The 25337-nt window shown below is 41.4% G+C and overlaps 2 long non-coding RNA genes and 1 other non-coding gene across 3 annotated transcripts; 1 reads left to right on the top strand and 2 right to left on the bottom strand.

Annotated features, from left to right (window-relative positions):
• The first annotated feature begins 317 nt into the window (after positions 1–317).
• LOC145660213 (uncharacterized) lies at positions 318–2141 on the top strand. Its single transcript, XR_014126410.1, has 3 exons — positions 318–403; positions 478–550; positions 2046–2141. It is a non-coding gene; the product is annotated as an uncharacterized LOC145660213 (long non-coding RNA).
• On the bottom strand, positions 1249–1321 carry trnav-uac (transfer RNA valine (anticodon UAC)). The gene has a single exon. It is a non-coding gene; the product is annotated as a tRNA-Val (tRNA).
• Positions 2142–10885: 8744 nt separating the features above from the next.
• On the bottom strand, positions 10886–19969 carry LOC145660212 (uncharacterized). The gene is made up of 3 exons (XR_014126408.1): positions 19919–19969; positions 11543–11641; positions 10886–11412 (listed from the first exon to the last, which is right to left on the bottom strand). It is a non-coding gene; the product is annotated as an uncharacterized LOC145660212 (long non-coding RNA).
• Between the last annotated feature and the right edge of the window lie 5368 nt (positions 19970–25337).

Below are 25337 nucleotides of genomic sequence, written 5' to 3'. Positions count from 1 at the left end.
CCACCGACTTTTTCTTAAAGCCGTGTTTTCGGTATTTCACTCATTTAGTTCACAACAGGTAAGCAATTCAGTAATGCTTAACTAATTCATGCTATACCTTATATTAGTATAAGTTACCAAAAAGGCTGACGTGTATTTAGCTATTTATTTAGCTAATGGATGAAATACTTTATCGTGCGTTGTATGATTTAACTCAGTGGGGCTTAGCGTCGTAATTAATTTCAGGTCTAGATAAAACATACATTTTAACAATCAATGCGTATTATCTACAAGCTATCGTAAGTAGACGGCAACGTCTACAGAAACGTATACAGAGGTCACTGTGGCTTATAACATACATCTAAATAATTCTAGGCCTATTCACGCTGTTCAACCACACTAACCTGTAGGCCACCATCTCCACGTAAGTATAATTTTAAAAGCATGTTTATTAATCACATTTATACTAGAATAATTGGATCAACTTTCTTTTCTAAGATGACTCGGATGACGAGGATGATTGACAGCTGTCAAATCAACCAATCAAATCAAGCAATAAATCATTTTGACGGTTAGTAAATACCATTACTCTCTCTGTTCACAAATAGCTGCCATTTTATGCAAATTTCGTGGGTATGTTGGATGGCCTAAAATGCGTTTTACGAGCAGATGTACTTAAAATTTAAATGGTTTACAATTCTAATTTTTCAGAAATATCTGATTCAAAGTTGCAGAAAAAAATGCTGCTTTCCAGCATTTGCTCATTTTTGGGGCTTGAAAATCATAGTTTTAAATCTGGCTAAGCAGTATGGCTTCTCAAGCATTAGGATGCAAAATTCAGACAACCCCACCAAAGTTCTCTTGTTTCTTACCCTTCGAGAAACAGACTGTTGCTAACTGGGCATAATATGAAGAGTTTTACTTTATCTCTGTAGTTCTCTCATTGGCATTTAGAGCATAACCTATTGCACAAATTCTGTATGCTTGACATTGCCTTGCAAGGATTTTTTCTTTGCCATAGACTTGATGAAAGTAACTTTTAAAATTGAGCTAATTAGCATAAACCTTTTTAGGAAACAAAATAAGGACACACTCACTAAAGTTAATACTTCCTGTACTAATGTTTGAAAGACTTGAATTTGCATAGACATTATGCTACGAGTTTTAATTCATCAGTTTGGCGATTAGTTAAGGAGCCTGACTTTGCTCTGTGAAGAACAGCCCTCCATTCAACTGTAAGGACAGCAGTTAGACATTTACCAAGAAAAGCGTTTCAGCCTGGTATTGAACCAGGCACTTTCTGCATGTAAAGCAGACATGATAACCACTACACTACAGAAACCATACAGCAAGGGGACTTCTGGATCCATCCAGCATTTCCTCCCTTTTGGTGCCTGAAAGGCATAGTTTAAAAACTGGCTTGAATTGTCTTCTCCCCATTAGGATGCAAAATTCAATCCCACCAACCAACGTTTTCTTGTTTCATTGCCTTTGAGGGACAGAATGTTACTCTCTAGGAATAATATGATGAGCTTTACGTGATCACTGTAGGCTGTGGCCTGCAGTGTTTACTCTGCTCAGTAAAGCCATACATTTCAAGCTGCATGCGACTCCCATCTTGCCTGCTTCTCAAAACTCACATTATGGTTTAATATATATTTGAAGTACAGTTGTTTTCTATTGATTTTGATTTCATTTCAAGAAACGTCAGTTGTACTGCGTTTATTTCACCATCGTCTCAACAACATATCAGCAAGAATGTGTTCTGATTGTCATTAAGAACATAATATGATTAGATTTATAGATCAAAACAACAATTAATCAAATTATATTTATCAAATGGAGCAAAATGAAGCTTGTGAAGAAAATACTAATATTTTCTTAATACACTTTGAAGAAGTAGTGGGGACAATGTAACGCAGTTCAGAAATTGATGGGGACAGGGTAAATTGCATCTGGCAGTTGTCTCGGGTATTTCCAATGCTGTGCCTCATGAGCTGAAAACTAACTTTGTGGTGTACCATGTTACGCAGGTTTTAAACTAACATGGATTTTCGCTGAAACAGAATCCATCCTTATAACCAACGACATAGACATCGGCACCATTCCCCCACATCACAGTGTCACCCCTTTCCACATGGACACCACAAGGCGGCAGATGAGGAGATGATGGGAGAGTGGCTGAGGAAGATGAGGGAGGAGCAGCAGACACTGAAGGAGGAGAGAGACATGACAGGTTCTCCTGCAGATGTGAGTAAATGTAGCTATTTTCATCCAGCATTCATTTTATGCATCATCTATAGGTTTTCTGTTTATCTGTCTGGAGTTGGTATTCTCAAAGCATTCCATTCTTAATATCATGGTAACCAGAATGAAGTCATTTTAATGACTTAACATGTCAGAATAATCTTGGCTCTGCAATGGGAAGCACTAATTTTTGTGTTAGATATGCAGGTAGCAGTCTATAGCAGACTATAAACTTAAGAGAACTCGAATGAATAGTGAATCTGAGAAGATATGGTAGTAGGAATAACACACTTTAATAGCAAAAGCAAATCCATTCACAGCCACTTATAAAAACATCTGTTTTCCTCAACACACAATCAGCTTTTTCATTCATGAAGCAAAGTGATGGGAATCAGGAACCAGTTCCAAATTGCCCGATCCATCAGAATTATACGACTCCGAGATGAAGACTTCTTTTTAGCATTGCTTGTGCATTTTTCTGAATTAGGCATTGTGCAAAACTAACATTGAGTGTCATGATTTCAATCTCTTACAAACATGCAAGAAGGTGTCATGGAGGAGAGGCGTGGCTTTTTTTCATGAAAAAAAGATAACAGAGGTGCATGGATTGTCTGGAATATGACCATTTCAAGTAAGAGTGGAATCACAAGACGTATGTCGAAACATCTTTCGATACAACTTGGTCCAACATTCCAGAAATACCATGTGCTGCTGCTTCCCAGTCGAGCAGGATGTCCCATCCCCCAGATAAATATGCTGCATTAGAATAAAGTTAACACTATGCTGCCAGGCTTAGCAGGTTATTTCTTTGATTAAATGAAAACGAACACTGTACAAACCTCCTCTACTTTCATGCATATTAGATGAGGATGGACACACTGTTGCTTCAGCCAGCTGGAAGACTCAACATCAGCCCCCAGCTGAAAGCTCCATCTCATGCTTGCTGCACAGTGATGGAGAGTGAGCATAGCAGGGGTGAATGCATCACTGTGCCAGACAGGCAGGCAGGGAGGCAGACAGGCAAGTAAACTGGGCAGGCAGGTGGGCAGGTGGCAGGGTAAGCAGAGAGGCTGGGGAGGCAGGGAGGCAGGGAGGCAGGGAGGGTGCACAGGCAGGCAGGCAGGCAGGGAGGGTGGTAGGCTGGGGAGGCAGGGAGGGAGGGAGGGAGTCTGGGGAGACAAGCAGGCTGGCAGACAAGCAGGGAGAGATGGAGGGAGGGAGGGGGCTGAGGAGTGAGGTAGACAGGCAAACAGGGAGGGAGGCAGACTGTCACATTAGCTGGGCAGGCAGGCAAGTGGGTGGGCAGGAGGGTAAGGAGAGTGGCTGCGGTGGCAGGCAGGCAGGGAGGGAGAGAGAGGCACTGGGGAGGCAGGTGGGGAAGGCAGGAAGGGAGGGAGGCTTTGGAGGTAAGCAGGTAGGCAGGCAGGCAAGCTGGGTGGGCAGAGAGGCTGGAGTGAGGCTGGGGAGTCAGGCAAGCAGGCTTGGATGGAGGGAGGCAGGGAGGGTGGGGAGGCAAGCAGGCAGGGAGAGAGCAAGAACACTGGGTACACTGGGGAGGAAAGGAGGGAGGCAGGAAGGGAGGGAGGGAGTCTGGGGTTACATGTGGCCAGATGAACAGAATGTATTCCAAACCTCCCCCAGGAGTCTGCGTCTCCATTCAGATCTACCGGCCATGGGTAGCCCCAGCCTCCCCTCGGTGTCTGGGTCTCGATTCTAATCATGTGGCTACATGTATTCCCAGCCTCCCCTGGAGTATGGGTCACATGCTGCTTGTCTGGCCTCATGTATCCCCAGCCTCCCTCCCTCCCACCCTGGCTGCCTACCTGCCTCACTGCCTCCTGAGCCTCCCTCACTCCCTCCCTCCCTGTCAGCCTCCCTCCCTCCGTGCCTGCCTGCCTCCCCAGCCTTTTTCTCTCTGGCCTGCCTGCCTACGCTCCTCCCAGTGCCGCGCCTGCAAACCTCCCACGCCTTCCATCGCTGAGTGCAGCCGCACCTCCAGACCTCCTGAGCCTGCCATCGCTGAACGCAACCATGACTCGGCACCCACATCGGACATGCAGGTGGACGCTCAGGACACGTCAGACGTGCTCGTGAACGCTCAGCTCATGCTCCACTGGTGCCCACGCCCTACGACACTTCTGTAACTGCATCTACATAATGTATCTATACCTGTTTGTGTGAACTTGGTAAAAACCTGTTACCCTGCCTTGTGGCATCGGTGTTCCTTTACCTGCTCCAGTAGCTGCACTCATGCCTGTTGTTTATTTTGTTGCTGTGCCTGTCTCAGTTTTGTTTAACATAATTACGTCTGCCTTTGCTTCTGTGCCTGTCCCTGTTCCCGCAGCTATCCCAGTATTTCTCCTCTCCTGTCTCTGTGCTCGCCTCCTGTTCTAGCCATGTTGCCAGTCCCACTCCTTTTCCCTCAGTCTGTCCCAATTCCTGTGCCTGTCCATGGTTTACAGTCTCGTCTAGCATAAGTAACCTGGTTCTGTGCTTCATCGTTGTTCTCCTGTTAGCCGTTCCTTAGTGTTAAGTTTCCTTAGTTGCCTTGTTATCAGCCTCGCCCTGTTAGCCTGCTTAGTCTTCTGACTCTTTCCCTCATTCTATTCTGTGTTGTTTTTCTTGTTCATTTTTTTATATTAAACTTGTTATTTATTTGTTAATCCTGTCTGTTCGTTTACTCATTCTCATTAGGGTTTGCCTAGTCATTGTTCCAGTTCACTCTCACATCCGAGGCATTGTTACTTTGTATATGTGTTCACCCTCAGCCTCCCAACCATTACACTCATGTGGTTCCTTATTTCCCAAAATCCAGATGTATTATTAAGTACATTTTAAATAGAAAAATAAAGGTGCAGACTTGAGAATTAATTGAAGAGAATAGCAGGCCCTGTGTTTTTGCTGTTCAATATAACATACAAACAAGGCATATGGTAAATATGCTGCGTTAGAGTAATGTGAACGCCACACAGGCAGGTTTAACAGGTTATTTCTTTGACAAAATTAAAATGAACGCTGTGCAAACATTCTCTGCTTTCATCCATTTTAGATGAGGATGGACAGACGGTTGTTCCAGCCAGCTGCAAGACTCACCGTCCCCCCCCAGCTGAAAGCTCCATCTCATGCTTGCTGTGAGTGTGGCAACGGTGAACACGTCACTGTGCCCATCACTGCATCACGGAAGAGACACTGAGACACTGTGATGAAGAGGAGGAAGAGGACTACACTCAGATCATTATTATGATCATGTGGCATGGTTTAAAACATGAAGCTTCAATAAAGCCATTAAAGTAAACCATTTGGTGGTACTAATATAATAATAGTAAACTTTAGTTGTATACAACTTTTTAAAATTATAGTACAAGATAAGAGTACACACAATCAAGATAAAAAAAAAACAATGATAAAAACCTGGATAATAAAATCATAGAACATAAAATCTGTTCAATATAAACAGTCTATAATATAAACAGAGAAATAAATTTGGTAAAAGAGATAAAACTAGACAGATTTACAATATATTTTTTTTTTTTACGTTCCATGTAATTTTCATACGCCCAAACTGTGATGGAGTTTGCAGATCTGTGCCCTTCAAAACTATTTAGAATGAAAGAGCTCAATAGCATTTATGGCAGACCCCACCCACCAGGCCCCACCCCACAATCTTTCCATTCACTGTAAATAAAAGATAAATAATATTAGATTCTATGTTATATATGTAAAGTATAATAATGCTATAAGGATGGATGAAATAAAGGGTCAGTATCACTGCCCAGACCGAACACATATTGCATCTGAGAAAGAAAGGTCAGACTACATCAGGAATCCACCAGAGCCAAACTGTAATATGGACATTGTGTGGTCCAGCTGTGGCCATGCAGATGATGGTCATGACTAAGGTAACTACTGTCATCCACTGCTTGAGGCTCACCTAACTTCGTGGTAAGCTACCATCAGACAGTATGCTCACAAATGTAAATGCAGCAATAAGCACAACCTGTATAACTGAAACCAACAAACTGGTATATACCACTGTAGTAGTTAAGCTCAAGATCCTAGCATACAGAATGCAAGCAACAGGCCACTTCCACTATGCCCCCTGGAAACAGAGGCTTGAAACCAATATAAAGCCAACTTGAAGTCAGCTAATTGACAGATCTTCAGAAGGAGATAAAGACCAAATATGTGGCCTGGTTACAGAAGAAATACAATGGGTGGCCCATAACTTAGGATCTAGAGTCTGGTAAACAGAGGTCAAAAGAGTGGTCAAGAGGCTTTTTATTGTCTTTCTGTGACGGCGGCGGGTGAATGGAAGCGAGAGGCGGGTCAGCAGTGAGGTAATCTTTATTCTCCATAGGTTGTCCGTGATGGAAGCACGGAACCTCAAATACAAATACAGAGGAGCTAGTCTTCCTCTAGACAATTGATCATGCATGGTTCGACTCAACGTAGTAGGACCGCTATTGTGCAGCTCCGTCTCCTCAAATCTGGGGGTTAAAATAGAGCAGGGAGTGAATGTGGAATGGGTACTTGGTCCACCATTTCACTGCGTGTTCCACCATTTCACTGCGTGTTATACTGTGTATGACTATGTATGTGACGAATAAACCGAACTTGAACTTGGTAAAAATAATTAGTAATCAGGGGATTGTGAACGGGGCAGGTGCAATGTGTAGTCCTTAGCAGGGGTGGGTGTGTCTCCCCTGCTAACTAGCTGACCAACCGTGACACTTTCTAGCTATAAACAGGTAATTAAATAATGCGCCTACAGTACCGTGATGCAACATAAAAGGAGAACATGTGTAAACAATAAATATGAAATACAGCACAAATATTAACATATAGGCAACTTCAACCAGTGCACCATACTGTGACATATAAACAAATACGCTTATAGCATACAGCAGTCACTGAGGTAACAGTACATTCATTTAAGAACACAGTATTGTTAAATGGAATACAATTTTTGTTGTAAGTCTCTGGGAGTTGAGGAATCTGATGGCATGGGGGAAGAAACTGTTGTGCAGTATGACTGAAAACAGACATGTTTTGTACCTCTTCAGAGACAGTAAGATAGAGAAGAGTTTTTGTGAGTGGAGTGTGGGCTCATCTCTAAGGCTGGTAACTTTGCGAAAGCAGCGTGTGTTGTAAATGTCCATGATGGAGGGGAGAGAGACCCTGAGGACCTTTTCTGCTGTTCTTACTATTCTCCTCAGGGTTTTGCGGTCTGAGTCAGTTCCTAAACCAGGCAGTGAAGCAGCTGCTCAGGATGCTGTCTATTGTGGAACATGGTGAGGATAGTGGCAGGGGATAAGCTAGAAGTAGGAGTTACTGCTGGGTTTTCTTGGCTATGGAGCTGGTATTGAGGGTCCAGGTGAGGTTCTCTGCTAGGTGGACACCAAAGAACTTGGTGCTTGTAATGATTTTCACAGAGGAGCTGTCGATATTGATCGGAGAGTGAAAACTACATACTTTCCTGAAGTCGACCACCATCTTTTTTGTTTTTTTCCACATTCAGTGACTGACAGGTTCTGAGACATCCTCTCTGAACGCTGACTCATCATCACTGCTGATGAGACCCCACAGTCTTGCCATTAGTGAATTTGATGTGGTTCAAGCTGTGCATTGCTGCACAATTTAGGGTCAGCAATGTGAACAACAGTGGACTGAGCACACAACACTGGGGAAGCTCAGTGCTCAGTGTGGTGGTGCTGGAGACAGTGATCCTGATCCAGACTGATGGGGCTTTCCCACCAAGAAAGTCCTGGATCCAGCTGCAGAGGGAGGAGTTCAGATCCAGCAGTCTCTTTTCAACCAGACACTGAGGAATGATGGTGTTGAATTCTGAGCTGCAGTCTATGAACAGAATTCTATCGTATGTGTCTTTGTTCAGCTTTATTCAGTTTGTTTTTGAACACAAACATTTTTTCAAAGCAGATTTGCATCTTTAACTGCATAATTAACTGATACACATTAATTTTATATTTATTTCATATTTCACTGCACACATGCATCTCACTGTAAATCACCATAATGCTAGTCCCTAAAAAATGACTAACAAACTAAAAATGCAAGAGAAGGGCTGTAGAATTTAGCTGTAACTCTAACAGGTAAAGGTTTGTAAAACAGTGCTGATGCGAGCTAACATTCCATGTTAATAAAGTGTGGAATAATTGAATACTGTCAAATTGAACTTACCAAGCATTAAAGAGATGAGTTTTCAGCAGTCTGGTCCTTTAGTTGTTGAGGTGCATTTTAACTACACTGTTCACTGCTGCTATCTGACAGCTCTGTCTCAGTATACTGCAGAAGTGCTGAAGGCTGTGTTTCAGTGAGGCTACATAGCAGAATTTCCTGTCCTTTTTTAACTTTCATTTCTTTATAGAGGGAAGAAATCAAAACAGCCAATAAGAAAACCACAACCAGTCTTATTGAAATCTACACTTGGTCATTTGTAATGGCCCGAGTGCCGCAGGGCAAGGAGCATGATTAACAGACTCCCTCGATGGAGACAGACATTTATTAAAGCACGCAAAAAACAACGGCACTCACATGTAACGTAAACAGCATACATGAATACAAACATGGCTACCGTGAACAACATGAACACGCACATGAGCAAAGGCAACATGAACAGTAACTGACACCGATACACACACCAAGAGGGGTTTAAATACATACAGACATAACGAGACTAAGCGAGGTGCAGGTGTGTGATAAACAACATGGGTGTGGTTACAAACAAGACAAGTCACAGTCAACGAGAAACGCCCACTGCACGTAACGGGCCGTACCACGTGATCAGCAGGAAAGGGAGCGTTCCATGACATCATTCTAAAGTATGGAAATCCAGAAAGGCCATAATGTGACATCTGGGGTTGGTTGTGTGACGCCATAAGTTAACTATTGTTTGTCTCGCCTTATGAACTATCTAACCTAGGTTAAAATTACTCTTAACTAAAATAAGTAATTAAAGAGAAAATACAGTACTTAATTAATTAAAGAAAAATACTTTTGAATAAAATCAAGCAGTCAGACTTGATTATGGAAAAGTAATAAAAGATTATGGAAGAACTGAGTGATGGGAAATGAATTATGTTTAAACCAAGAATAGGCCTACATAAGTTTGTGTTCCATGTTCCTAAGTTGAAGTAGAGGAGACTGAAGAACAGAATACACATTTTGGCCATTAGGGTAAAAACAAAGGAACAGTTAAATAGGAATCAGGCGTGCGCTAGAAATCCGGTGAGTCAGATTGGGGGGGTGTGCAAGTGGGCGTGGCTGTGCGGAGCTGATGGTTGTTCCTGGGGTTCATAATAGGCTTCCACATGTTGTCTCTATAACATTGAACTGAACCACTTAACTAACAATGACAACATTATCACTGATGATGTGGGAATATCTGTGGGTTACTATGGGGGTCAAGGCCTGTTTGATACTCAAAAAGGATGGCAGAGGCCCTCATCCTGGGAATTTTGAACTGTTTCCATCAGGTGTTTTTCACAGACTGCATATTAACTGGGGGAACCAAAAGGGTCATGTGGGAGGGTCTGTTCTACTGACCTGCTCCTGGACTGAACATCACATACCACACACTCTTAAATGGACCTTCAGAGAGAAAGAAATCTACCCCACTGACCAGACTCAGGGTTACACAGGCAAAGTTCTGCATCTTAAAGATTCTCCAGGAAATCTCTCTCTACTCATATCACCCCTGACTGAGGGTGGGGGAGTGTCCACCATACCTGTGTAAACACTGCAGTCCACTTCCTCCCACTGACTGGACTCTGGCTATCAGGTGTTTCCCTCTGACTCATGTTGCTTTTATCACTCCAGGACAGCACTGCCATCCTGTGGGAGAAACTGACTTGGAGAACCGAGATGGATGATGCTTCTCCACAAACTCTACTACACTGTACAGTCTCAGCATGTCTAATAACTACTTCTTTGTGTTATATTCTGTGAAAATGACTTTTTGATTGGGGCAGATGTATAGAGAAAAACATTTTTTTTTTAATTTCCATCACTCATTCAGTATGTTTTTGATTAAATCTTTCCAAGAGATGACATGGGGATTTAATCATGAAGTTTGCACCTTGAGATGTAGATATCAGTAAAAGGACTGAATAAGGACAGCCTTTAGTATAACATGTTCAGAGCTGTTGGCCAATTGCTGTGGCAAAACATATGGGAGGTGACAGAGATGCATGCTGGGAATTTTCACATTTGTAAACTCATTGCTTTGGCCACAGTGACAAAAGAAAAAAAATATGACTAATTAAGAAAACTGTCTTTAAACTGGAGTCACTGGAGTGAATGTGACAGAAACCATGCTGTCATGGTGCCATGTGTGTGTGTATGTGTTTGTTTGTTTGTATGAATGTGCATGGGCGTGGGTGCATATGTTTTTATGTGTGTGTGTGTGTGTGTGTGTGTGTGTGCCAATTCCCCCCCAGATAGACACATCACAGATAGTGATGTCTAACAGATAATGGCATATCCAACTGCTGTTAGTGAACTGCACTCTACACACATTCTGCTGTCAAACTGCACCACACACACCTTCATGATGTGTGTGGTTATCAGTGGGTGTAAACAGAAACCACAACTCTCTGTCCTGCTTTGGCTCTTTATTTATGAAACAACAATAGATACACAGTGGAAGTGATGCGTACAGCCAACAGTTTGGCATTTGTCTTTAAAAGGCATGATTAAGAACAGAAAAAAAATATGCTGCTATTTAAAATTCAAATATCAAAAAATCCTTCAATAGAAATACACACATAAAATGCATAAAAAAATATTATTTGGGAAAAATATGATAATGTAATAATAAAACGCAATACATTTTTTACAGAGGCAATACATTTTTTACAGACAAGCAAAAATGATGGTTGTTGGAGTCAGAATTTAGTTCTAGATTGTCCTGCCCCTACAAGTCCTACTTTATGCTAGTATCTAATTAGCAATTAGCAAGTAATTAGCACCGGTTCCTCTCTACCGGACCGAACCACAACACAGATTTCATTTCCACTTAACGCTGATCAGATGTGTGCGGCAGGTCTGTTAAACAGGTGTGTAGGTCTGTAGCTGGTCTGTTGATTTCTCTTGGTTTTCTTCTCTACTGCAGACTAGCTGTTCCATCTCCACCATCAGTGTTATAGTGAACTCTGCTCATTTCTGACACTGAAGCAGGTCACATGAACAAGAACAACTCAGTTAATTCAGGATCTGACTCTGCACATGGTAAAATGGATGTTAATGGACACAATGAGAAAACAATCTGATTATAACAGCTTGCTAATGAAATTTTTACCTTTATTTCTTTTGGTGTAATAAACCACAGCCACGATAATGTGGAGGAAGATCACAGTGACCAAAGCAAAGGGGATGTAGGGCAGAGTCTGAGGAGAGACTGTAACAACACAACAAACACTGACCCCAGTCTTACACAGCAGCAGAATACATTTATTTAGCACAGCTGTGAACTGTTTACTCTTCCAAACACTCCCTCTTAAACTAAATGTTAAACTAAATGTCGTTTACTACTATTATTATTAATAGTAGTAGTATTCGTAGTAGTAGTATATAGTGGGGAATCATTTTATGGAGTTGATGGGAGAATATTATTAAACAAATGCATCTTAAATTCAGTGGTAGTTGATGAACAGAATGAATGTGGGGCCTCTGCAAGAATAGAAAATATGATGAGTTGAAAGTACTGAAGGTTCTGTGCTTTCATGCGTTTTACATGTTTACATTTATATTTTGTACTACAAAACTGATGTATGTACAGTTTGTAAAAGCAAAAGTCTTCGGTTCACAGTGTTACTGGTGGTTAATAGGATGGCTAAGTGTGAGGCTACAGGTTCTGTAGGTGCAGTGTGTCCTTCAGTCATTTTCTGTGAGTGAATGAAACAGGGACTGCTGGGTCAAGTCCTCATGGAGTGGATTAGTCTTCAGCTGAGCAGAATAGCTGTCCCGGGGGGGTCTCTCTCTGTCTTTCTCTCTCTCTCTCTCTCGCTCTCTGAGAGAGACTGACACGACTTTTCATTGTTACCCTACCAGTCCCAGTGTCTGCCTTTGTCTGTTCCCATTCATATCTTTGTAACTGTCCCAATCCCAGCTGTGGTTCGGTTCCTGTTATCCCGTATCCAGTGCTCCTACTCTCAGCCGGGCTCCCGTCCATCCCACTGCCCAAGCTGGAACCCAGTCGTCTTCTGTCCAGCCTGCTGTCAGGTCTCTGGTTGTGGTACAAAGTCCTGTTTCCACCCCTCACCCGATGGACTTGCCTGTTTTTTTCCTCCTTTCCCACCTGTCCTTGTCCAGGTTCTCCAGACCCTGCTGTGTGACGCTGGGCTTGGGCTCCCTTGTCAACTGTTATGCACGTCAGGAGCCCCGTGTTAAGGAGGGTGTGGGTGCTACTGTAATACCCCTCACCACCATCACACAGGAGCCCCGTGTTAAGGAGGGTGTGGGTGCTACTGTAACACCCCTCACCACCATCACACAGGAGCCCCGTGTTAAGGGGGGTGTGGGTGCTACTGTAACACCCCTCACCACCATCACACAGGAGCCCCGTGTTAAGGGGGGTGTGGGTGCTACTGTAACACCCCTCACCACCATCACACAGGAGCCCCGTGTTAAGGGGGGTGTGGGTGCTACTGTAACACCCCTCACCACCATCACACAGGAGCCCCGTGTTAAGGGGGGTGTGGGAGCTACTGTAACACCCCTCACCACCATCACACAGGAGCCCCGTGTTAAGGGGGGTGTGGGTGCTACTGTAACACCCCTCACCACCATCACACAGGGGTCCTGTGTTTCCTCTTTCACTTAGCTGGCCATAGGGTCTAGTCTCACCCTCATTATTTCCCATATAAAGCCTGAACCTTTCCAACCACTAATGTCAATTATTTTGCATTAATCGCATGTATTACTCTGTGTATGCGACGTTCACACGGTATGTTCATGTGTGCTTTCATTTTCATTTAAAACCACATCAAAGATAAATCACGCTTGCATCTTGCCCCACACTCGTTAAACCAATTTGTGTTACCTCCATTACTAGATGATGGACTGAATGTCTTCTAACCTGTTGGAGACATCATTGTAGTAGCAGGTTTAGTTGAAGCTGTTGGACTTGTTGTGTCAGCGTCCACTGGAGAAGGATTTACAGTTTTATATGGAGCCTCTGCAAGAATAGAAAAGTGTGATCAGTTATAAGTAATGAGGGTTCATGGCTGTTATGTATTTAACATGTTTAGATTTTCTACTACAGAACTGATGTATGTACAGTTTGGCCAAGCAGACGTGTTCAGTTGTCTGTGTGTCAGTGGTGGTGATACGTTGGCTAAGTCTGAAGCTGCAGGGCTCTGTAGGTGCAGTGTGTCCTTCAGTCATTTTCTGAATGAATGAATTAGGGACTTCTGATTCGAGTCTCTCTCTCTCTCTCTCTCTCTCTCTCTCTCTCTCTCTCTGTGTGTGTGTGTGTGTGTGTGTGTGTGTGTGTGTGTGTGTGTTCATTTCAGTTCAGTAAGCTTTATTGGCATGACCATATACAACTATAGTATTGTAGTATTGCCAAAGCAGAATTACAACATGAACATTACAACATTTGCAACTATGGAAATTAAGAATTCTGTTATGATAAAGAACTTGAAGAGAAACTGTAATTGGTCTGAAATAATAATTGGAAGAAGTAAAAGGGAAGAAGTGAAAAGAAAGAAATAAATAAATAATAAGGATGTAAAATAATAAATAGTTAATAATAATAAATAGTTAGGTAACTTTTATAAACTGTGTGTGCATGCGTGTGTGTGTGTGTGTGTGTGTGTGTGAGGGTGTGTGTGTTTGGGTGGGTTAATCACTGTCCCTCATCTTATGGCAGGCAGATATGCATCACCCAGCTAAAGCGATGCTTTCCTTCTTTTCGCCCAGTAGGATGGGCAGTTTCAGTGTTAGACAGACACTTAAAGTTGGGGTGGACCGTCTCAGATTTTGTAAAATAAATTTGCCATATTTGGGTGAATTTTTCACATTCAGTGAGGAAGTGCAGCTCTGTCTCAACAGTGTCATATTTACATTGCTAACAGAGTTCTCCGGGCAGCCATGACATTTATCGGCTGGTCTGGACGGCCAGGCTGTGTTCTCTGAGTCTGGACTTTGTCAACGTGGTTCTGTGTTTAATGTCAGTCACTGTGTACAGGTCGTCTGCTACCGTGTACTGACGTTTTAGGGCCAGATAACGCTGCATTTTGCTTTGTGCTTGTGTTTGTGTTCCAGTGGGTGATGTAGTTTAGTTTTTGAAGTGTAATAATTTGGTTTGGTCTGATTGTTTGTACTTCAGACTGGTCCTGATGTGTTAGTGTTAGTGTGTGTTAATGAACTCAGTGTCAGCACCAGCTGTGAGAGGAGACTCTTCTCTCTGCTCTTCTTTTTTTTTCGTTCTCTCTCTCTCTCTCTGCCTCCCTCCTTCTCTCTCTCTCTGCTTCCCTCCTTCTCTCTCTCTTTATGCAATAGTTTATGCTCCATCACATTTGATAAATATGAATGGTTGAGAAAAATCTTGTATTTGTAGAGTCAGTGGTTCTAGCCCATCTGGTCTATTACACAGTTAGTGTTAACCATCCTCCAACTCCAGTCATGATCAGTGTCTGACCACTGAAACACTGCTGGCTGGATATCTTTCACTGTCAGAACACTCTCAGCCTACCAGTAGCACTGAATCCAGTAACACTGCTGCACCTGAACCACTCATACCAGCACAACACCCATTACCAAGCCTCCAGCACTGTAGTGGGATTGATGTGTGGAGAATGGTTAAGTATCCACATATACTGGGACATCTGTGGTCAGAAACTGACCAGTGATGTCCTGGGTGCAGGGTGACACACAAACTGTGTAAGACACCAGGTGGACACAGTCTGTAATTATACCTACACATTCACTTATTAGAGGTACTGAAAGTGTTCAGTGAGGGCAGGTGAAATGAATGTTAGTTGTGTTTAACTCTTCTAGACTGGTGACAGAGGGTGTCTGGTGACTAATATCTGAGGATAATGTGGTCCACATGTTAGATACATAAATATGTAATGGTGTTTCTCTACTTTTAAATGTACTGTTTTTGAATTTTAGTAATATCTGATGTATGTGTGTCTAATAAAGTGTGTGGTGAATGTATTTATATTACATTTATTTGTATGTTTAAAAAGTAAGTTCATGGTGGAGAGACTAAATCGACTTATGAGGTTTTCATTGGTATTAGGAATGTGGTTGCTAATAATGTTTTACCTGAAATATAAAGTCTTATGTACGTGTATTCATTGTCTTTAATATAACACCTGTAGTCTCCCTCATCCTCTTCAGTCAGGTGTGATATGAATAGAGAGAGATTTCCTGGAGAGTGAACAGTACCCAGCAGAACTCTGTTTCTGTACTGTTCACTCTCACTGGAGATCACGTCCCATGAGTTTCTGTTTGTGTTGCGTTTCCTCCAGGTGAAATTCTCAGGTTTGGTGTGTAGGTCAGTGCAGGAACAAGGCAGCAGTACTGAGTCTCCTGTGTATGCAGTGATTTCGGAGATCCTGTGATGTTCCAGTATACAGCCTAGAGAAACACACCAAAAGAAGACCTTCAGTATGTGATAATAATGATTAGATGTCACTTACCAAGTGAGGCAACTAGTAAATCTGAACAGATGTGAGCACCTCAAACCATGTAGTACCTTCCTGTTCTTGAAACTGGGTGATGAAGCTGAAATGAAACTCCCATATGACTCTGTTGTAAATTACTTTGTACTGAAAGTGATGCATTTGCCCTGGTCCTGAAATAAAGTGTTCCATTTTGATGTTTATATGATTGTGAATGTCTTAAGTAATGCCATAAAACTAACAGTTAAATAAAGGTCAGACACAATATATGTAACTCTGTGATAGCGCATCAGTGTGGAAGCCTTCACTAGAATTCTTTATATTAAGTCAGCAATTGTCACGGAACGCTCCCCTCACCACTGGTCACGTGGTACGGCCCACCGCGTGCAGTTGAAGTCACTTTTTGTTCTGTAACCACGCCCCCATGATGGCACACACCTGCCCCTGGTTTAATGTTGTGTGTGTGTGTGTGTAGTTAAACCCCTGTTGGTGTGTGCATTAGTGTTGGTCATTGTTTGTGTTGCTAGTCCTACGTGTATTCATGTTAAACGTATATGTTTGTGTTGCCGTCGTTAGTGTTCCTGCAGTGTTACGTGTATTCGTGTTATCCGTTTATGTTTTGTGAGTGCCGTCGTCGTAAGCGTTACGTGTTATTAAATGTCTGTCAAAGTCGAGGGAGTCTGTACGTCCTGCTCCGCGCCCTGCGGCACTCCAGCTGTTACAGCAATCAAGTGGCACATACAACAAATGCTACAGATTCTTGAAGTGCTGATGTTTGTTCAGTTTTCCACCTGATCTCACTGAGTTTGTCTGTGTGTCTAGTGAGGGGTCTGGTGTTGTCTGTACAGGCAAAGGTCTGAGTAACAGAAATGATCCAGTTAGATTCCCATTCTAATTAGATTTCCATTCCCATCATGTATGAAGACTTAAGCGTCGGTCACATCTAACTGCCACCTCGCTCATGTTTTCACATGGGTGGAGCAAAATGAGGGGATTATGGGCGGTCTTGGTATTGTGTAATTTTGGGGAATGTAGTCCTTCAGAAAACAGCTAACACTACTTGTGACATTGTTTTAATAATTAGTATAAGAATAGCAGCTGCTTTTCTTTCAGAAAGAAGCAAGTAAAGCTCTTGCCCCTTCAAGTGAATGAGGTTTTTCACCAGGCAGATTTTTCTCGTGTTCGGTGTGAAAGATTATTTATACTGCAGATTTAGTGTCTTATGCTGCCTTTAAATTGAACCTAAATAAGATGCCTTAGCAGGCAGCATATGTCAGAGGGAGAACAGTGATCACACATTTATTCAACAGTCTTGGATCTGGAAGCATATTGGTCATTATTTCCATAGACATTCCAGAAAATTCTAATCTAAAGCCTCAACCCAAGCAGCTACAAAATTAAGATAAAAAAAAGAGCAAAATTACAAGTCTTTATACATAAATGCTTCATGAACTACAAATTCCATAATGCCCTCATACAGGTAGCTGAGATGTGTGTACACTGAGAGAGACTGAGCTACAACGTCATTTGTCATGGCATACTATGTCATTTCAACCAAGAAAATCATAACATATTTATATGTGTAGGCCAAACTCTCAACTATGAAGTCTTGTTCTTGTTTGCCCCAACTGCTGTGGTCATCTGTGGTCTCTTGCAGAGATATTGTTATTCATCAATTGTTATTCAGGACAGTAAATCACTCTACCAGCTGTGGGTTCCTCTTGGATGTGCTATGACAGAGATGCTGCTCGTATGTGGTCACTCTTTGATTAGTCAGTGTTGGACAAACTCTGCTGTTGATCAATCAAGATAAGAATAAAGAAATTCTGAACCGTGTGGAGTTAATGCTGGAGCAGAGCTGAGAGTGGAGCTGGAGCAGAGTTGGTGGGCTGAAGACGTACATTTGGAGAAATCTCTCCCTTGGGCTTGTGCTCTCTCTCTCTCTCTCTCTCTCTCTCTCTCTCTCTCTCTCTCTCTCTCTCTCTATGCCTCAGCAGACATACTCTACTGTTCCCGGCCTGGCCACCCACTTCACCTTCTTTAACCCTTTGCTACATTTAACTTATGAAGCTCGGCTCTCCGTGTACTATTTGCAATGACACTGATGGAGTCCAGACACTCGCAGATGATGTTAATCACTCATAATTTCTGAAGAGAGGGGAAATCCAAAGGTGTAGTCAAAATTCTCTACACTGGTAGATTGAGGCCGAGTGAAGAGCCAGCTATATTTTTATATATATTTAGAGTGCTGACACCAGTTTCCTGTAAAGTATCCAATCTCTGCACTGCAAGTTTAGTAGGTCAAATCCTATGTTAGGCTGACAGAACCACTGAAAAAGCAGGATGTATTAAGACAGGAATTTTAGAAAGGTGGTTATGCATATTCTCATAACACATGCTAGACAATGCAGTAGAGCATTCTCTTCAGAATATAAACTGTAATTACAGGCATAATTTGGAATCAGATACATTTTGTAGTTTTATGTGCATTAAACCTTTGCCTGCACCTCTGCCTTTGGTTGTAGGTAAGTGGGACAGGGGTAAATAATTACAGTAACAGAAGCTCCAAATATGTCACTTGTAATGTCAAGCTGACATCAACATTGACTAAATCAACTTTTATGACTGTTTGTTTACGCCCATTTGCAACTTGTCATAGCAAAGCCTTGCTTCTTATTTTAGATGTTTTAAATCAAAAATCTAAAATAAGAACACATTAGTGATTTTGATCCAGCTGGTCCACCAACATTAATGATCTGCACACTGTGCAGTTTTCAGAACGATTATGTAACGCAGAGGCAGACAGGACTTGATGCACATGTGTAAACGAAAGTTCTTCATTTGCAAAACAGGTGGACACAACGGCAAAATTAACAAAATGATGAAAAATAAACACTGACTAAATGGAACACCAAAAAGGGAGAAAAATGATACAGGAACTGTGCAGAAACAATAAAATTATGATGTATCATTTAATACTAAGGCATCAAAGCTCGTATCAAACAGTGTACCGAAGCTTGTATCAGTTACTATTGCTACTAAAGTTAATATTACCATTAATATTACCACTAAAGTTACTAACAACACGTGACTAATGATGGTCGAAGCTTCAGATGTCACTGAAGCACAGGATGAGGGTGAGACTGTTTCATAAGTTTGCCACTGTCCTATAACTTGGAAGCTTTATCTTTTTACTAAAAAAAAATTGTAAATGTGCTAATTATAGAAGTCAAAAGCGAGAGTAAACGTTTCATAACGCCAACCTGTTGTTTTTACATAAAAGGGAAACAATGATTTTACACAAATTATTTCAGAATTTAATTGCTAAACATCATTACTGATCATCCATTTTTTTTAATGACATATGAAGGCGGTGCAGTGTTGTATTGTTTATAGTGCTGCGCAGTTTTGAATCTTTAGCTGCTATAATTTCTAAAAACCACCAGGTGTCGCTGTTTTGTCACCAGCTTTCAATACTCCAACGCTTCGAATCCTTCAGCAGTACAATAAGGAAGAACCTCAAACGCTTCACAGGACTTCGTCTGCACATCATTAGCAAGAAGGAAGTTAAACAGTAAACACTAGAATAACGACCAGGCTAATAACGTTACCAAACAACAATAAACTCATGGGAGGACGAGAGAGCGCACATTCAGATACCCACAACCAAGACGATAAAACAAGGGATATTTATACAAAGGTTAACGAATGCAAACTAGACAAAGATGAAAACAGTGACAGAAAAACCAAACGAGGGGTCGGAACAGAAAAACCAAAACAAAGAAGCATGTGTGTTAAAAACCTGAGAAATTCTTACTTGAACTGCACAAGATATTTGTTACAATTAAAGGAGTATTTGACCATCACTGAACTAAACGTTACTGGTAATGTGCACAGATGACAGCACAACAACAAATATGACAGCAGAAAGTCTACAAGTAACTCAGACAACCAAGACTTTGCTAGTGTGGATACATAAGAAAACCTTAAAGCTGGATTTATCATTTGCAGTTGGATTTGGATCAAATACAGTGTTTTACCTTTAATGGTGAGTCTGATGGCTTTATAGTTCCACTGGTTAAGATAACACCTGTAGACTCCCTCATCCTCTTCAGTCAGGTGTGATATGAGTAGAGAGAGCTTTCCTGGAGAATGAGCAGTACCCAGCTGAACTCTGTTTCTATACTGTTCACTCTTATTGGTGATCATGTCCCATGTTTGTTTTCTTGTGTTGTATTTCTGCCAGGTGAAACTCTCAGGTTTGGCGTGTGGGTCAGTACAGGAGCAGGGCAGCAGTACTGAGTCTCCTGTGTATGCAGTGATGACGTCTGTCCTCAGAATCCCTACCAACATGCAGCCTGCAGAAACACACGAGATAAAGGCCTTCACTATTAAACATGGCTGCACATGTACATGTAAAATGGCTATTATTACATATGACATAATTAATTATTATTATATATGACATACTCCATTATTATTATATATGACATACTTAATTGCTCCAGGTCCAGTCACCTGATGGTACTGATGGTACCAGCCAAATGATGATGGTACTGGAAATCACTAAGAGGTTTCCCAATAGATGTTGGTATGATGTATGCATGACCATCAAGTTATAAGATGTCTGATTATATTGATTATAGATTGTCTCTCTCCCTCCCTCCTTCCTTCTCTCCCTCTCCCTTCCCACTAAAGTTACTACCACTAACATTCCCACTAAAGTTATTACCACTAACATTCCCACTAAAGTTACTAATAACATGTGACTAATCGTGTTTGAAGCTTCAAACATCACAGATACACAGGATGAGGTTGAGACTGTTTCATAAGTTTGGCACTGTCCTATAACTTGGAAGCTTTATCTTTTTACTAAAAAATTGGAAATGTGCAAATTATAGAACCCAAAAGGGAGGGTAAATGTTTCATTACATCAGCCTGTTGTCTCCCAGTACAGTTTTGTATTATGTTTTCACATAAAAGGGGAAACAATAATTTTAAACTAATTATTGTAGAATTTAATTACTAATCATCATTACTGATCATCATTTTTTTTTTAATGAAATATGAAGGCGGTGGACTGTTGTATTGTTTATAGTGCTGCGCAGTTTTGAATCTATGCCTGCTATAATTTCTGAGAACCACCAGGTGTCGCTGTTTTGTCACCAGCTTTCAATGCTCCAATGCTTCGAATCCTTTAGCAGTACAATAAGGAAGAACCTCAAACGCTTCACAGGACTTCGTCTGCACATCATTTCCAAAAAGAAAGTAAAAACACACCTGTAGATAAAAACACAGCTGCATTCCACAACACACCACACACAGCTACAGCAGTAACGCTGCTACACATCTTATACACTCTACAAAACTACAGTGTATTGAACACTGAAAACTGTAGCCCAGACTACAGTTTGTCTGTGGGAATCACCACACAACTATGACCTGGAACTCTACAACTCTCTCAGTAGAACTCCACTGAAATTCACCACCCACTGATGTCCACAGTAGAGGGGACGTGTGTTCAAGTGCAAAATAAATTATTCCTCCACTTCTTTCTCTCTCACATACAGACTAAATCTAACAGTGAAACAGTGTCTTTCTAGTGTCATCACTTCCTCCTGAGCTGCCAGTGTTCAGTCCCCAATCTCAGTAAAGTGATCCTGCAGTAAGAAGTAGTGCTACACAGTGATCCCCCTCAGCACTGTTTGGTCACATCATTTCACTCCTGCACTTAGTGATCAGAGGACCAAACTGAATGTGTAGCTTAGCAAATATTAGACAGATCAGACAGGAAGAGCTCTAGACTACATGCTGATCAAAATAAACATTGATCATTTAACCAGGTAAACATGAGGATGGTCTGATAACATTCATATTATTCATAAAGTACAGGTGGAATGCAGCAGTCTATGATCATGTTGTAGTTTGTCATACTATTAAGAAAAAACTACTTAAGAGAAGCTGTGAAATCCACCCACTGACATAGAACCACTAAAGGAGTCACCAAAGTAAAGACCACTTTGGCTGTAGATAGTACAATGTCATCACAACCCAACAGTTATCACAGGAAGTAGAAACATTTTTTCTCACATTTTCTCTTTGTTACTTTGTTCTTTTTGTTGTTAAAGCTGTCAAAAGCTGGTTAACAACTGTTTGCTAAATGGTGAATATCTTTAACATAACTAATTGAGGCTGTAGGCTAGTGTGCACTGCACTGTAACAACAACAACAACAACAACAAAATAAAATAAAAACTGTAAAAAGACAAACCCCCTAAAAAGCAAAAATAGTAATAAATAAATCTATAAATAAAAGAACTGAGAACAGCAATAGAGAGAGTGGGCTTCCTTGCCTAGTACCTCTATGCACATTTTGTGATGGTATTATATTAGTACTGACTGTGGCCTTAGGTGTGGTGTTAAAGATTTTACGCAATGTGAGGAGAAAAACTTCCAGTTTTCTTTACTGACGGCCTTTTCTGCATAGCAGTTTCTAATATGTGGAGTGAGGTGTAACGTATTTGTCACGGTTGGCCGGGCAGCCAGCGGGAGGGACACGCCCACTCCTGCTAGGGATCACACTAAACACCTGCCTCATTCCCAGTCTCCTGCCTACTAATCACCTTCACCTGTTCCTTGTTCATTCTCTCTATTTAAACTCACAGGTCAAGAGAGAGTGCAGCACATTAGTGGCCTGTTGGGCTGCTCACTCCCAACGTGTACATCGCTACAAGGACTACTGGAACAGAGTAGTGTTTGTCGTTAGTAGTGGTATCGTCACATATTGACAATGGAAAATAAAGAGCACTTTGGCGCAACCTTGCCTCTCGCTCCCTCTGAACTGCCACCGTCACAGTATTAGGTTAAGTAGTCTACCCTGTTAATGGCTGAGTGTCTCCTTTGATGAAACCAGTTTGATCAGGGTGTATCAGTGATGGAATAATATGTTCTAATCTAATGGCTAATGCTTTGCTATTTATTTATTTTTTTCCATTTTTTATTTCAATGTTTCCAAGAGATGATATAGAGTTTTACTTAGAGATGGGGTTTGTACTTAGAGATGTAGATTTCATTAAAAGGACCAAATAAGGAAGGACTTTAATAAAATATGTTCAGAGTTGTAGACCAGTACCACAGACCAAATATCTTTCACCTCCAAAGCAGCCTGACTGCTGTCCAAGGTGCTGAAACTGCACCCTTCAGCTAAGTTCAGAACCTGTGCTGTACACAGCTGCCCTGCATATGGCTGCCCAGTGGGACCCAGACAGAAGCCCCTGGTGCTTCCTCAGCTGTAGCTGTAGCCACTCACCTTCCCATCTCACCAAATACACCAAAAGGTCTTTAGAGGGCGCATATCCTATATTTATCCTTTATTTTATAGTTTTCTTAGGTGTCTTCTTACAATGTTTTTGTGGCGTTATCTTCCAAAAAGAGTCTCAGTTCAATTTTACACAACTATTTTCCATCCTCTCTTTATCCCTTGGAATTAAACAGGCAGTTTCTGTTGCTGTTCCTTTAAGATGTAAGATAAATGAGCTCTGTTCTGATTGGCTGCCCTGTATTGTGCTTAATTTAAAAAGCACTAAGAGCTGAAATATGCCTGAGAACTGCAATGTAGGTGTTAGGGGTTAAACTGCTGTAGGCCAAAGAGGCAGAGATAAGTAAATGAGCTGGTTCTCATGACATCAGAGAAACAGTGATTTCAAAACAGGCTATTTTTACAGATTAGATTCCATATATGGACTGTAAGAAATGGGAGAGTAAATGTGTTTTGAAAATGTAACAATATTTACATATTACTTAAAAATTATTTATCTCAATAAAGTGAGTGACATTCAGTTTTTCATGGTATGGGCCCAGATATGACTTTTTCAAAACCAATAAGCAGAGTCCGTCTGCACTGTTTGTATTTGGTATCTTTTGTGGTGCTGTGGTTGTTAAGGTGCAATTCCATCTCTGAATCAGTGTCTCACCTATTTCACCTTCACTCTTGTTGCTACACTTGTATTCCACATTATGTTTGATTTACTGTTTCTTTTCAAGAACACAGAAGGTAAACACATGTGCTACAGTTTACAAACTTGATGCAAATTCCTGAACTTTATACAAATTCAGAAAACACTTTATTCAAAGTGACGTGTACTATATTTTGGAAATGCGAGGCAACTTCAGAAAACAGTTCCGTTGTGTTGTGACTGAGTTTGCAGCATTTCTGAAGTTGCTCTGCATTTCGGAGCTATAGCGCACATATTTCAATTCTAATGAATTTGCTTTTTTTATTTTTACATTTTCTGCACAATGGGTCTTCACACCCACCATAGAACTGGACCTGGATACCTCACTTGTCTTGCCAAATGTATTTATTCATCACTAGTCCAACTCTTTATCCTGTAGGTAGTGAGCTCTGCCGCTCCTCAGGTCTCCATGGTAACACAGAGTAGTATCGTCTTGGATATGATGAGCTTGTCAGAATTCATGAGATCAGAACTCACTGTAGCCTCTCCCTGAAACCCACCCCCACTCCCCACTTAGTAAAAAACACAGAAGCACCAAACACATACATCATACACCACACGTAAAGGACTGTACCACATATACAGTCAACCACAATGAGGTGTGACCTCTGTCACAGGCAGCTGGATACAGAAGTGGGTAGTGGACAAGAGCTGCATCATACACAGAATGAGCAAGTGAGGAAAAAATAGCACTAACAGAAACAGTGTGTGTTTTGTGTGTGTGTGTGTGCGCAGCAGCATGGGCTGTCCAAGCCTCATGACCAATTGATGAACAAATGAGGAATAAATAACACCAACAGAAATAAACAAGTGAGCACATTTCACACGTAGCACCCAGATTAGCAATAGATATGTGAGGAGAAAGCAGTGCATGCTGGGAATTCTCACATCTGTAAACTGGTAGCTATGACTATGGTGACAGAATAACTTAGGACTAAATAAGAAAAGTCTTTAAACTGGAGTCACTGGAGTGAATTTCTGCTGCCAGAGTCAGTTAGTGTTTGACTGATTAAACCTTGAAGTTTAGAACTGGATAACTGACACTGATGAGGATTTGGAGACTGTTTGACAGTCTTCATGGGTGAGTGAAAGAAGTAAACATGTCGTTCACACACCACTCAGAGAACAGCGCAGCAGCATTTTAAGCTCACGAACCCAAAAAGGAAGCATGCACATATGCATGTCTGTGTGTGTGTGTGTGTGTTATTTATGTATTGCTAAAGTGCACCAAGTTTAGTAATACATATGTGAGGAGGAAGAAATGCATGCTGGGAAACTGTACTGTCTTTATGGTTTTATTTTTTTTCTCATTTGTTCATTTTTATTTGTAAATTTTCCTAAGCATCTAAGATAAGAGGAACAACATAGGAGAACTTGAAGCCCAAACACCAAACAAGAAGAGAGAGAGAGAGAGAGAGAGAGAGAGAGAGAGAGAGAGAGAGAGA

Source organism: Electrophorus electricus, chromosome 2, assembly GCF_041902795.1.
Source record: "Electrophorus electricus isolate QZ-2024a chromosome 2, ASM4190279v1, whole genome shotgun sequence".
NCBI lineage: Eukaryota > Metazoa > Chordata > Actinopteri > Gymnotiformes > Gymnotidae > Electrophorus > Electrophorus electricus.
This window is presented reverse-complemented; position numbering and strand designations above follow the sequence as displayed.